The sequence below is a fragment of the Schistocerca cancellata genome, chromosome 1 (assembly GCF_023864275.1).
Source record: "Schistocerca cancellata isolate TAMUIC-IGC-003103 chromosome 1, iqSchCanc2.1, whole genome shotgun sequence".
In the NCBI taxonomy this organism is placed as follows: Eukaryota; Metazoa; Arthropoda; class Insecta; order Orthoptera; family Acrididae; genus Schistocerca; species Schistocerca cancellata.
The window spans coordinates 248,459,434-248,473,624 of NC_064626.1; positions in this window are offsets into that span (position 1 = coordinate 248,459,434).

A 14,191-nucleotide genomic window follows, 5' to 3' on the forward strand; every position below is an offset into this window, starting at 1 on the left:
TGGTTGTATCGAAGGCGAATGGTCGACTTCATTTTATTGGGAGGATTCTAAGAAAGCGCAGCTCATAAGTAAATGAGGCCGCCTACAGAACACTTGTGCGACATATTCTTGAGTAGTGCTCCAGTTTTTGGGATACCCAACAGACCGGATTAAGGGAAGACAATCGAGACAGTTCAGAGTCATGCTGATAGTTTTGTTATTGGTAAGTTTTATCGATATGCTTAGTAAACTCAAATAGGAATCTGTGAAACGTAAACTGGGTTAACTTCGCGATGCAGTGTTGAGTAAGTTTGGAGAACGAGAGACTGACTGCAGAACAATTTTACCACTGCCGAGGGCATCCTGCGTAAGGATCACGAAGAAAGATAGAGGAAATTAGGGCTCTTACAGAGGCATATAGAAAGTTGCTGTTCCCTAACTCCGACTGCGAATGGAACAGTATAGGAAATGTCCAGCAGTTGTACAAGAAACCATCGGCAATGCACCATACAATAGCTTGCGGAGTACCTTTGTAGACTCGTAAGAACAATTGTGTACATCAGACTCTGATAAGACTTCTTCTCAAAGATGGAAAGAAGTAGTATGGATTTGATGTCAACATGTCGAAAAATGTTCCAACTGGTCGAGAAACAGAATTAAGGTAATTTGATAGACTTCAAGAAATGAAAAGTGATTCATTGCTGAAACGGGCAACTTCGAATAAGCGTAGCTGGACGACTGCACATTGGTGTGATACTGAGCATGTGAGGAATGGTTATATGACGGAACTTTTTTACACGAAAATGTGGCCGAAGGCTGATTACAGCTTACAAGTAAACAACAGTCTGAAAGTATCTGGCAGAATCAGTCTGTGTGTTCGATCGTAAATAGAATTTAGTGGTGCGATAGATCAAAGGTACTCTTGGATTGGGTTGGGTTGTTTGGGGGAGGAGACCAGACAGAAAGGTCATAGGTCTCATCGGATTAGAGAAGAATGGGGAAGGAGGTCGGCCGTACCCTCTCAAAGGAACTATCCCGGCATTTGCCTGGAGCTATTTAGGGAAATCACGGGAAACCTAAATCAGGATGGCCGGACGCGGTATTGAACCGTCGTCCTCCCGAAAGCGAGTCCAGTCTGCTAGCCACTGCGTTACCTCGCTCGGTGGTACTCCTGGAATTAAAGCTGTGTGGTTTTGTCTTGATAGCTCAATCGGTAAGAGTAATCACCGCGAAAGACAATGTTCCAGGTTTTTTTAGTCTGCCCCAAGAATAAATTTGCTAGAAAAATTCTTCGCACATGCCGTTGCGGAGTGCAACATTGATTCTGAGGTGACCACTTCGTTTCCAGGTCAAACACATGCATCTGAACAGAGGAGTGTTCATTAACCAGATTAATAGCGTCACAATTAGTACCACATGTTGCAAGGTGATATATAGCGCGTAATGGCGTCGTTAAACTGTCAACGTCGCGAACCTCTGTTCGCCCTACCCACTAACTACTGCTTTACCACGAAAAGAGACACTGACTTTAGTAATGTTCACACTGGTATCTACCAACACATTTGATTGCGGCAATAACATTAGGGGTACTGCATTTCGTATAACTGTTTGACGCTAAATCAAGTCAACGATATTACTTAGCAGAAATTGGGCCAAGACTGGGCAGTGGTGTGTGAAGAGGTACTGTGTTTCTGTTGTCAGTGTGTATGCCCTCTGCGCAGAGATACAGGATCACACTCAACTCGTCAATAAGAAAGTGCGGCCACACTGGCGTGTTGTTGCTGTTCGCTTCACCGCTCCTGTGTAGGTAAATTAGTGTTACAGTAACAAGTGACTAATATTCATTTGTTTTAAACTGTGACTATCTCATAGTCATAACAATAACAAAAATTCTATTTAGTCAGTATAATTACAGGAGTAATAAGTATTTATACGTCAGCAAACGATAGGGACTCGGTTCGACAACAGCGTGCTATTGTTTCCTTTTTATAATCTCTGCACTTGAGGTGAGATCGGGTGCGTTCAGTGGAAAGAAAAGACACAAATACATCAAAAAATTATTCAAGGAGGGGGAAGTTGTTTTTAGGAAATCAGAAAAACAGACAAAGACATCATCAAGAGACGCTCGTGAAGAACCAACGTAAGAAGGAATGTCAACGAAAACTTCAGTCCTCCAACAATGAATGTATTGAATAAGACGATAGAAATAAGTCAGACGTCAATTTCTAGTAAATTGTGTGTTTTCAAACTCGGAAAAAGGGTTACGTTGGATAATGAAATCCCTGAACACAGCGTGGATAGGACAAGGAAGGCATGGAAGTGCGAACCCTGAATAGCACCGTCATTTGTCGTTCGACTGTTTGCATTTATTTAAGTACCACATTAAAGCATGAATTGAGAGAATAACCACAAATAATTTTGAGTGAAAGGGTAAAGCTAATTAGCTACTTACACCAATAATTTGTTTTAACAAATGATTTTAATTTAACAGCCCACAAAACTTAGTGCCAGAGTAAACATAAAACAGTAACGTTTTTTAATCTTCTTTCCTTATACAACAGAAAGTGCTCAAAGTGCAACAGGAGCAATCGCGTAAGATAATTAAATAAGGTGCCATATATAATTTTATTTATGTTCGAAACAGGCTTATGTCTGCTGAAGTTATTTTATTGGTCTTGACGCAGCCGCTGGGCTAAGATATTTTTCGTTCATTAGTGTGTATGACTTCTGAAGAAGGCTGTATTATTATATCATAAACCATGCTCAAGGTTTAAAATAAACATAATTTAGTGCAACTGTGGGCTGTTTTTCATTCGATACAAGGTGACAAATCCTTCAAAAGATTTTTTAATCAAACAGGCTCTTAACACACAAGAGGGAAAATACATTACTAAAATCACAATAAAACGTAGTGAAAATTTTATCAAGTACCAAAACTGCAAATGGAATGTGGTATCCACACGTGAAGCAAGTAGAATGTCTAGTTTAGCCCAAACAGTAATTATGGTTAAATGATTTGTAAACATTCACTTAACATAATAATACAGTGCTTTGATTTGGAAAAACATTGCTACCCGAAATTCAAAGAATGTCCTGTACAAGCAAATTCCAAAGGAAATGTAACGCTTTAAATAAGGTTCCATAAATCAGGACATTAAGTACTATAGCCACTACTTAAAATCTTTTAGCAGGCAGCGCGAACCAGTGGGCTAAAACGATAACGGACACGCCTGAGAGGCAACCGATACGCACTAAAGCGGTGCGCACGCAACAATCACACACGGCCACCAGCTGCTGAAAACCCGGCCGCGAGACTCAGAAGACTACGTAGGGTTGATAACAAACGCTCCTTAGGTGAAACATAGGCCAAACAAACAAACAAACAAATCAGGCAAATATTGATGTCCACCATCTGGAAAAGTGGTCAGCGTAAGGGCTCTCACAAAGTTCCAAACATTTATCCTTCACCAAATTTTCATATCACGAGCGTAGTAGTGTAGAAGGTAATGCCTCTTAAAGCATCTGAGACAGGAAAATTTTATAAATGCTCAGAATGAGATGTGACAGTAATTTAGCCAAATCACACGGCTAGGAACCTTTCGTGAAGCAAACAGTTATGTAAGGAAAGTGACAAACTGACCCTTGCGAGGCTGTACTTTACAAGCAATGGCTCCATTCGTGGTATTTACATTTAAATCTACAACATAATTTTAATACTTCTATTAAATCCAAAAAATATTTCTGTTAAGGGAAACAAATATAAAATAAAAAATTAATTACAAAAGGCTTGAAAACACTGGGGATACGAGTTCAATTATACAGTGCTATTACAAATGATTGAAGTGATTTCATAAATTCACTGTAGCTCCATTCATTGACATATGGTCACGACACACTACAGATACGTAGAAAACCTCATAAAGTTTTGTTCGGGTGAAGCCGCACTTCAGGTTTCTGCCGCCAGAGCGCTCGAGAGCGCAGTGAGACAAAATGGTGACAGGAGCCGAGAAAGCGTATGTCGTGCTTGAAATGCACTCACATCAGTCAGTCATAACAGTGCAACGACACTTCAGGACGAAGTTCAACAAAGATCCACCAACTGCTAACTCCATTCGGCGATGGTATGCGCAGTTTAAAGCTTTTGGATGCCTCTGTAAGGGGAAATCAACGGGTCGGCCTGCAGTGAGCGAAGAAACGGTTGAACGCGTGCGGGCAAGTTTCACGCGTAGCCCGCGGAAGTCGACGAATAAAGCAAGCAGGGAGCTAAACGTACCACAGCCGACGGTTTGGAAAATCTTACGGAAAAGGCTAAAGCAGAAGCCTTACCGTTTACAATTGCTACAAGACCTGACACCCGATGACAAAGTCATACGCTTTGAATTTTCGGCGCGGTTGCAACAGCTCATGGAAGAGGATGTGTTCAGTGCGAAACTTGTTTTCAGTGATGAAGCAACATTTTTTCTTAATGGTGAAGTGAACAGACACAATGTGCGAATCTGGACGGTAGAGAATACTCACGCATTAGTGCAGCAAATTCGCAATTCACCAAAAGTTAACGTGTTTTGTGCAATCTCACGGTTTAAAGTTTACGGCCCCTTTTTCTTCTGCGGAAAAAACGTTACAGGACACGTGTATCTGGACATGCTGGAAAATTGGCTCATGCCACAACTGGAGACCGACAGCGCCGACTTCATCTTTCAATAGGATGGTGCTCCACCGCACTTCCATCATGATGTTCGGCATTTCTTAAACAGGAGATTGGAAAACCGATGGATCGGTCGTAGTCGAGATCATGATCAGCAATTCATGTCATGACCTCTACGCTCTCCCGACTTAACCCCATGCGATTTCTTTCTGTGGGGTTATGTGAAAGATTCAGTGTTTGAACCTCCTCTACCAAGAAACGTGCCAGAACTGCGAACTCGCATCAACGATGCTTTCGAACTCAATGATGGGGACATGCTGCGCCGAGTGTGGGAGGAACTTGATTATCGGCTTGATGTCTGCCGAATCACTAACATTTGTGAATGCCTAAAAAAACTTTTTGAGCTTTTGTATGTGTGTGCAAAACATTGTGAAAATATCTCAAATAATAGAGTTATTGTAGAGCTGTGAAATCGCTTCAATCATTTGTAATAACCCTGTATATACAACCAAATACGACTAATGGGAAGTATGAATAATCTGAAATAACAGAGCCTTGGCTTGGATCATTACAGTCCAAGAAATATTTCACCAAGCCACTGAGTGCTGGCAACAGAGTCCGGCGTATCGTTGTACGAGAAGTGCTGACCATAAACGCACGATGTGGCAGATATCTGATAATCCTGGATATATCCAGTGCGGCTTCTTGCACTCAGTGCCCCACAGCATGGAATATCAAAGCCGGACACACCAGTGGATACGGACTGAAGGAGCCGTACTCAACTTGGTGTCGTAACTCCAACTTCATCCGTTACATCAGATCGGAACGTAAACAGAGCATTATGGCCGGCTGACCCACTGTGTCAAGAACTCGAACCGGAATGCCCTCTAGTCCGCTGAAACTTGCTACCAGGCTCTTACTAACTTCCCAGTGCTATTCAAGGCGTACTTTAGGACTCGCTCTGCCAGAGACAATCGATTAGCTCTGCCAATAGTGGCGCCAGTGAATAATTCTCGAAATAACAGGACGCGAAATCAATTGCGAGCCCGTCATGGCTCAAATATAATGCAGAAAATGCCTTTTCTGGGCCCAAGTAAGCTGCAACGGAAAGGATTGTTACTTTACATGTGAATTTTGTGAATAATATTACTAGTTGTATTTCTAAATTTCCACAAAGCTTGTCCACTGTTCAGCTAAAGCATTAGGAACACTGTCCATTGCAAGGTTGTATGCTGCCTGATAGCCATGAGGGCACGTGACGAGGTAGGAGAAGTGTATGAGCGGAGAACAGACGAATGGGGAATCATTATAGCGATGAAAAGTGGGGAAAAGGCTGAAATCCGTCGACGTAAGCGACATTGAGAGAAACCACTCTATTGTGGCCCAGTGCCTGGGCCGGCCGGAGTGGCCGAGCGGTTCTTGGCGCTTCAGACTGGAACCACACGACCGCTAGGTTGCAGGTTCGAATACTGCCTCGGGCATGGATGTGTGTGATGTCCTTAGGTTAGTTAGGTTTAAGTAGTTCTAAGTTCTATGGAAGTGATGACCTCAGATGTTAAGTCCCATAGTGTTCAGAGCCATTTTTAAACCAGTGCTGGGAGCGAGAATCTTGGAAACGGTGGAGCTGGTCGGTTGTTGGTGTTTCTCATGCTACTGTCGTGAACACCTATGGGAAGTGGTTGCAGATTGCAGAAACCACGAGTAGGTGGCAGGAAGTTTGGCGTCCATACCTCATCACACAACATAGGGATTGGAGGCTTGCCCGCTCTCTAAAGCGGGATAGGTGGCGATAGGTGCCCAATCTGACGACAGAGTACATTGATGGTTCAGGCACACATATTTTGGAGTACAGTGTTGAACATGGCGTTCCGCCGTAGGCGAGGACCCCTTAGTATTTCCATGTTGCCTCAGTAACATCGTCAGTCGTGATTACAGTCAGCATGGAACCATCCAAAAAAGACTGCGGGTCAGTGCAGTTGTTTCGCCTGGTCGGATGAATCCCGTTTATTGTTACACCAAGTTGTTGGTCTTGTCCAGATACGCCGAAAGGCTGCTCGAAACGTGCAGTGCACCACAAACGCAGGCTGACAGTATTATGTTATGAGGGACATTCATCTGCGCTTCCATGGGAGCTGCGGTAGTAATCGAAGGCACCATGACTGCTGTGGACTACGTGAACATCAATTAGGGACCATCTGTAACCCCCTTATGCTTGATGTCTTCCTAACAGCGGTGCCATCTTCCAGCAGGATAACTGTGTATGGGACAAAGACCAGAATCGTGCTGCAATTGTTCGAGGAGCATGCTAGTTAACTCACGTATATGTCTTAAACATCATATTCAGCTTATCTAAAGCTGATGAAACCCAGCTGGGACGCTGTCAAATTAGCTTCCCGTAAATTACGGGAAATGTGTGTCGTGTGCGTACGCATCTATTCCCACAAACATGTGGAAACCTATGAAGTACTAGTCGAATCCATGTGGCATGCAGAATCACTGTTGAACTGCCTTTCAGAGTTGGACCAACACGCTTTTAAGTAGGTAGTCATTATGGTTTGGCTCATCAGTGGGGTGTAGCCGCTCTTACATTTCTAGCGAAATAAGACTGAGTGATTTGACTTTTTCTTCAAAAGAACCTCTCATTAAGAAAAGTGCTGAAGCTATGACTTTTCAGGATTAATATATTGTACCTAATTAAACACTGATTACTTTTACTAAATCCTACAATCCATAAGTTAAATAGTTTAGCTCCACATGCCCTTGGTCCCTTAGCTACCCGAAGTAACGCTAATTTCCCCCTTAAATTATTACTACTGTCGACACTTACAAATAAACTAAACGGCTGTGTATAATCAGATGGTGCCAATGTCTTGTGAGTATGCACGCCGATAGAGTGGGAACGCTGAACATTGGCCTCAGGTTTTTGTTGACATGGCCGATGGACACCAGTGCTCTTCGCAAAAGAAGGCTGACAATGTTCCTCAGTATTCTCCACATTGCAATTGAGATTTGTAATAAAACTTTTCTTTTAATATCGTGCACGATTATCTGCATTTTAATTCCAAATAATTCATTCCGTTTTATTTCATACAACATACCGAGCACTGGTGTTCAGCACTTGAAAGTGAGGACACTTACAAATGAAAAGTGTAAAAGCAGATGTCGTTCCATACTCTCCCAAGCGAATTCCAAAATAACACAATGGAAATTTGTTTCTCTGAGACATGAGTTCCGGAAATGTACTCCTGAAATTAGAAGTTGCTCAAAAGCTTTTGTATTCATTTAATTCAAAAGCTAGTCCCCAAGTCCTGACGGCTTACAGGTAATATTTTATTGATATTAAGCGTATTTGTTATAATTTAAATTATAACTGATATACATTAAATGGAATTTATGCACTCTTTATACATTATATGCTCAAGCAAATGTTTACTGCAAATGGTAATTAACTGGTTGGTTAACTTTAAAACTTGAAGACAAATTTTTATGGTGAAACACTGTTTAAGAGGATAAGAATGAAACTTCTTGGCAAAATAAAACTTTCTGTATCACAGCGAATCCAACCTGTGACCTTACCTATGACAGGTTATGGTATTTCTGACAGAACTATCCACGTATATCTAACGCTCCTGTCTCACAGATATCATTCAGTCACTACTTATCTTAATATTTCCACACATCATAGAACGTGCCAAGCACATCTAGGTTGTCTGCAAGAAAGGCTAAAGCCGAGAAATTGCTGAGCTAGTGTCAAAGTGTTGTTTCGAAAGTGAATATTTCGCTCTGAAACAATGTGCCGTGTTGATGCTGCGTTGCGCGTCATAAGTCATGCGTCGATAATGCAGTCGGCTATAACATAAAACTTAGATTTAAATGAAAAATGTTAGTTTGCCGAACAGCAAAATTTCAGCTTTGTCTTCAAGAGTAAACGATTTCGAGTAGTGCAATGTTTTTATTTAGGTGAAACAACAGCTTTCACTAGTGAAGCAAAATTAGAGATCGAAAATAAAATTAAAAGTCGATAAGCGTATTTCCTATGGTACACAAGGTTCGGTTTCCGCACATGTTCCTCTGCTCCGTGCTAGTTTTACTTAAAATAAGAATTCTCATTACGATCGTCTATCGTGAGATATAAAGAAGTTATTTTAAAAAATGTGTTGCCCTTAGGAGTCGTCATGTAGTTCGACAGGGAGACAGCATTCCTCTGCAACAAAATATAAACACGTTCAAATGAAACTCTCGTTAACGTGTCATAACTATTTAGAAGTTTAGTTTCATAAGTACACTAATAATAACCTGAATAAGTATTAAACAATAAACTTTGTTAGCACACGAAAAGAAGAAAATTAAGGTGTAACGTCCTATCGATGATGGGTTCATCAGGGACCGAGCTCGGATTAGATAAGGAGGGAGAAGAGGTTTCGGCCTTTGAAAGTAACCATCTCGGGATATGCCTAAAGAGTAGAAACGCCATATATGTTCTCTTCTAGTTGGATGACAGGAAATTTAAATGTGCAGATGCAAGTATATTTTGAAAAGAAAAAAAAAAAAAAACAAGAGAATTGGGGATGGCGCTTGTGGGAAATGATGTGCAGCCAATGAGAGTGCAAGATAGTGCCGGCGGGAAGTATTTTTACACCTATAAGACAGTGGGGTATATGTACGTTTTTGTTTGCCAAGCCCATCATGTTCAAATTGATTCACATTAGTTTCCGACAGAGATAATTATTACGACAGAACTCATTTTATAATGCCATATAGGACGATGTGTTATTTAAAACTACGAAATGTACAAAAGAGGAAAGAAGTGAAACAACCAACACACTGGAAAGGCAGATATGAGACAGCTGCAGTGATTGCTAAACAATATTTTAACGGAAATTGAGTTGGTATTTAATTAAACTTACTTAATGTAATGTTCAACAAGCCAATACCAGCAAGAATGACTAATTTAGATCGGTCGTATTCGTATCTTATAGACTTCCATTATGAAAACAAGATTCCAACAAACTTCTAAAAACTACATTACCAGAATACCAGGTGGTTTGATACGACAGGTTTCCCTGGAAGTAATCGATGTAACATTTCACATGTAAATAAAAAGAAATTGGGTTATTGAAAGACGATTTAAATGGTGAACCCATTACAGAATTTTTGGTCTATGGGTTAAAATCTATGCATTCGAATCTACATCAGGATGCGTATTGTGCAGAGAAAAGGGTCTGATTCAGTTTTCTGTTAATAGTTAATCATTCATGATTATCGGCAATGCGTCTTGAATTCTGATGTTAGAGCAACACTGTACATCATTTACAGGTCTCCAGCATACCGAAGGTAAAGTAGGGCTCCACCTTCATCTTTAATGAAATAAAAGTTTGGAACACTGCCGTCAGTTGCATAAGGAAGTGTCTTTTATTTATTTAAGGTCCATTCTTTTCTACTATACTTTTAAGTACATACCTTATAGTTTTTATTATTTGCTGTGGATATTCCACACATGCATAGATAACTGTATTCAACCAGATACGAAGATTGATGCTTTGAAAATGGATGCAAGTCCGAAACTATGTCACCATCAATAGGTACAGCTTCCTAATGCAGCTGGCGGAAGTACTTCAAAAAATTTATTTCTACTACACATTATATTATTTGCTGATACGACAACACATATTCGAGTTTTAAAGGCTGAATTACTACGAATCCATTACAGATTACCGTCATTCATTTTAACATGTTTCGAAGGTGATTCATACATTATTTACGACTGAGGCCGCTGGAATGTCTGTAGAAATCTCCTTCATTATCAACATGGTCACAGCATTCCGATGCGCGAAACCTCTTGATGAAACATGCACAAGAACAGCGGCATCAAATGATTGGCTCCTGATGGTGCCTATTTCACTTACCTATCTATTTATCCATTTATTCTCAGAGTCAATACCTTTATAACCTACACGTGTACCATTTATCACTGACTGGACAAACGTATCGTGTGCTTTCCTGAGATAACCCAGGACAGGTTCAGGCTTGTTTCAACAAGTAAAACGCGTAGTCAGCGAGTTCAGACTTACTGATGTCAGCAAAATAAAACCTGATCATAAATTGCAAACCTTAACGACTGGTACTGACATCACTTAAAACTTCCAGACTAATACGTCGTGAACGATATATAAATCTTTATCCAGACGTTTCCTCTCCATCTGCGGGACACATCTTCAGAGGTAACGTGTCGAACAGCGGCCAGCACTCGAGGAAGCGGCGAATATATGGGCTGCGTAGAGGGCACCACAGCCCAGGACGTGACATCGACTACGAGATTACCTCTCGTAATGCCAACATTCTCGATTGAAAGTAATCTATCGTCATTGTTATGTTGGAATGTTGACAACAGATTTTTATCTATTTTAACACGTTACAATTTTCTGTTACAATTATTATGGTGTTTACAAACCACAATAATCTCTCTACACATACGCTATGTTTTGGATATGTCATTCGTCTGAGCGGACTTTATTTCATGGTCACTCTCTTGCTAGAGATGTTCTGTTACGGCCGATTTACTATATGTCCCATACTGCAATTAGTCTTGTGTTGAACCAGATGGGTATTAACACTTATTCTTGTGGTACCTAATAGAAACCAGACCCCAAGTACAACGACTCCCCCCGTCGGAGGGTCGAGTCCTTCCTCGGGCATGGATGTGTCTCGTCCTTCGCGTAAGTTAGTTTAAGTTAGATGAAGTAGTGTGCAAGCATCATGTCAGGAAGGTGGGCGTACTCATATGTTGTTCTTTCTCCCTTAAGTCGTCTAACCGATGCTGATACATCCTCACCGTCAAGGCGTTTCATGATACAATTTAAGCTTTCACGGCTAGTCCTGACATCAGTAAAATGGCACTAAGCATTATGCAACTTAACATCTGAGGTCATCAGTCCCCTAGACTTAGAACTACACTCCTGGAAATTGAAATAAGAACACCGTGAATTCATTGTCGCAGGAAGGGGAAACTTTATTGACACATTCCTGGGGTCAGATACATCACATGATCACACTGACAGAACCACAGGCACATAGACACAGGCAACAGAGCATGCACAATGTCGGCACTAGTACAGTGTATATCCACCTTTCGCAGCAATGCAGGCTGCTATTCTCCCATGGAGACGATCGTAGAGATGCTGGATGTAGTCCTGTGGAACGGCTTGCCATGCCATTTCCACCTGGCGCCTCAGTTGGACCAGCGTTCGTGCTGGACGTGCAGACCACGTGAGACGACGCTTCATCCAGTCCCAAACATGCTCAATGGGGGACAGATCCGGAGATCTTGCTGGCCAGGGTAGTTGATTTACACCTTCTAAGAGCACGTTGGGTGGCACGGGATACATGCGGACGTGCATTGTCCTGTTGGAACAGCAGGTTCCCTTGCCGGTCTAGGAATGGTAGAACGATGGGTTCGATCACGGTTTGGATGTACCGTGCACTATTCAGTGTCCCCTCGACGATCACCAGTGGTGTACGGCCAGTGTAGGAGATCGCTCCCCACACCACGGTCTTGGCGTGCATCCGTGCGTCGCTGCGGTCCGGTCCCAGGTCGACGGGCACGTGCACCTTCCGCCGACCACTGGCGACAACATCGATGTACTGTGGAGACCTCACGCCCCACGTGTTGAGCAATTCGGCGGTACGTCCACCCGGCCTCCCGCATGCCCACTATACGCCCTCGCTCAAAGTCCGTCAACTGCACATACGGTTCACGTCCATGCTGTCGCGGCATGCTACCAGTGTTAAAGACTGCGATGGAGCTCCGTATGCCACGGCAAACTGGCTGACACTGACGGCGGCGGTGCACAAATGCTGCGCAGCTAGCGCCATTCGACGGCCAACACCGCGGTTCCTGGTGTGTCCGCTGTGCCGTGCGTGTGATCATTGCTTGTACAGCCCTCTCGCAGTGTCCGGAGCAAGTATGGTGGGTCTGACACACCGGTGTCAATGTGTTCTTTTTTCCATTTCCAGGAGTGTACTTAAACTTAACTAACCTAAGGTCATCACACACATCCATGCCCGAGGCTAGTGACATCACTTAAAACTTCCAGGCTGTAGTTGAAATCTCTTTTCTAACCAAAGGAGACCATTCTGCTGAGACGTCTTTGAAAGTACCCACAGAGAATATTATAGCAAATGTTGAGGCAGGAATCCGTCACCTTCCACAGCAGTCGGCTGATGTAATTAGTATGGAGACAGTATTATACGAACATATAAGACACCTAATAGTAATTTATCGCAGGCACAATGCGGGATATCAGTGCAGATAAAATCATTATCGTTCGTACCGCGGACAAGGGTAATTCCACGGTCCTGATGAGGAGTGAGGACTATCATGATTTGATGAATAATATTTTGGATCCCAACAAATACAAAAGACTTCAGAAGGATCAGACTACGAAGTTTTAGAAAATCACCGATATATTGGTGAAAGCGCCTTCACTCTCATCTGACGATAAGAAGCTACTCTGCAAAACGGGAGCGTACCCGCCTACGATCTATGGGTTACCCAAGGTACACAAATAGCAGATTCCTTTGAGTCCTATTGTGAGTGCCATAGGGTCTCCCACCCACGTATTACCACAGTCACCTTGTCTCACTGCTGCAGCCTTATGTTGGCGGAACTGGCAGTCATACCATTTGGTTGACAAATTAAAAGAAACGTGCGAGGGCCAAGGTGATATCCCTGTTAGTTTTTATGTTGTTTCGTTATTTAGCTTGATTCCAGTGAAAGAAGCTATCTCATGGATAGCGAATATTTTTCCAGCAGAAATTGTGGACACTGCCTTAATACAAACTATTTTCTATACAATCATCATTTTTATGAACAGGTTGACAGGATGGCTATGGACAGCCTTGTTTGTCTGTGGCCAATTAGTTTATGAAAAAATCTGAACAACGGGCGTTGCAGGTGGTACCATTACGTCGATGATAGTCCCTTAGTATGTACACAAGGTGCTGAGAAGTTGGATGCCTTCCTGATACATCTCAACAGCAGCAATCAGAAAATATAATTTACTGTGAACACGGACAATAATTACCAACTGAACTTTTGTATATGTCTGTTATCAAGCAAGGAGACCGGGCTTTGGGCCACAGGGTATACAGAAAAGCCACACATACTGATCGTTACCTGCATAAAGATTCAACCACCGTCCCAGACAAAACAAGAGGCAGGGAACAAAAAATTTGCAGACCGACTTATTTAAAAGATGAGCTTGAATAGTTACGGTAGGCACTAAAGAAGAATGGTTATTTTAACAAAGAGATAGATCGAGCACTTCGCCCCAGGAAGGGAATCAGGATTGACGTGGAACAAAGGGATGGGCGCCCTAGGTGAAAGTTTTCCTTCAGTTCATCAGTACTGTTACAGATCACATTGGGAAAGTGTTGAGAGAATATGGTGTCGACACTACCTTCAGACCCATGTGGAAGATAAAAGACAATTTAAGATCAGCAAGAGATATACTTCATCCTTTGGCTACACTGGGTGTATATACACTGAAGCGCCAAAGAAACTGGTAT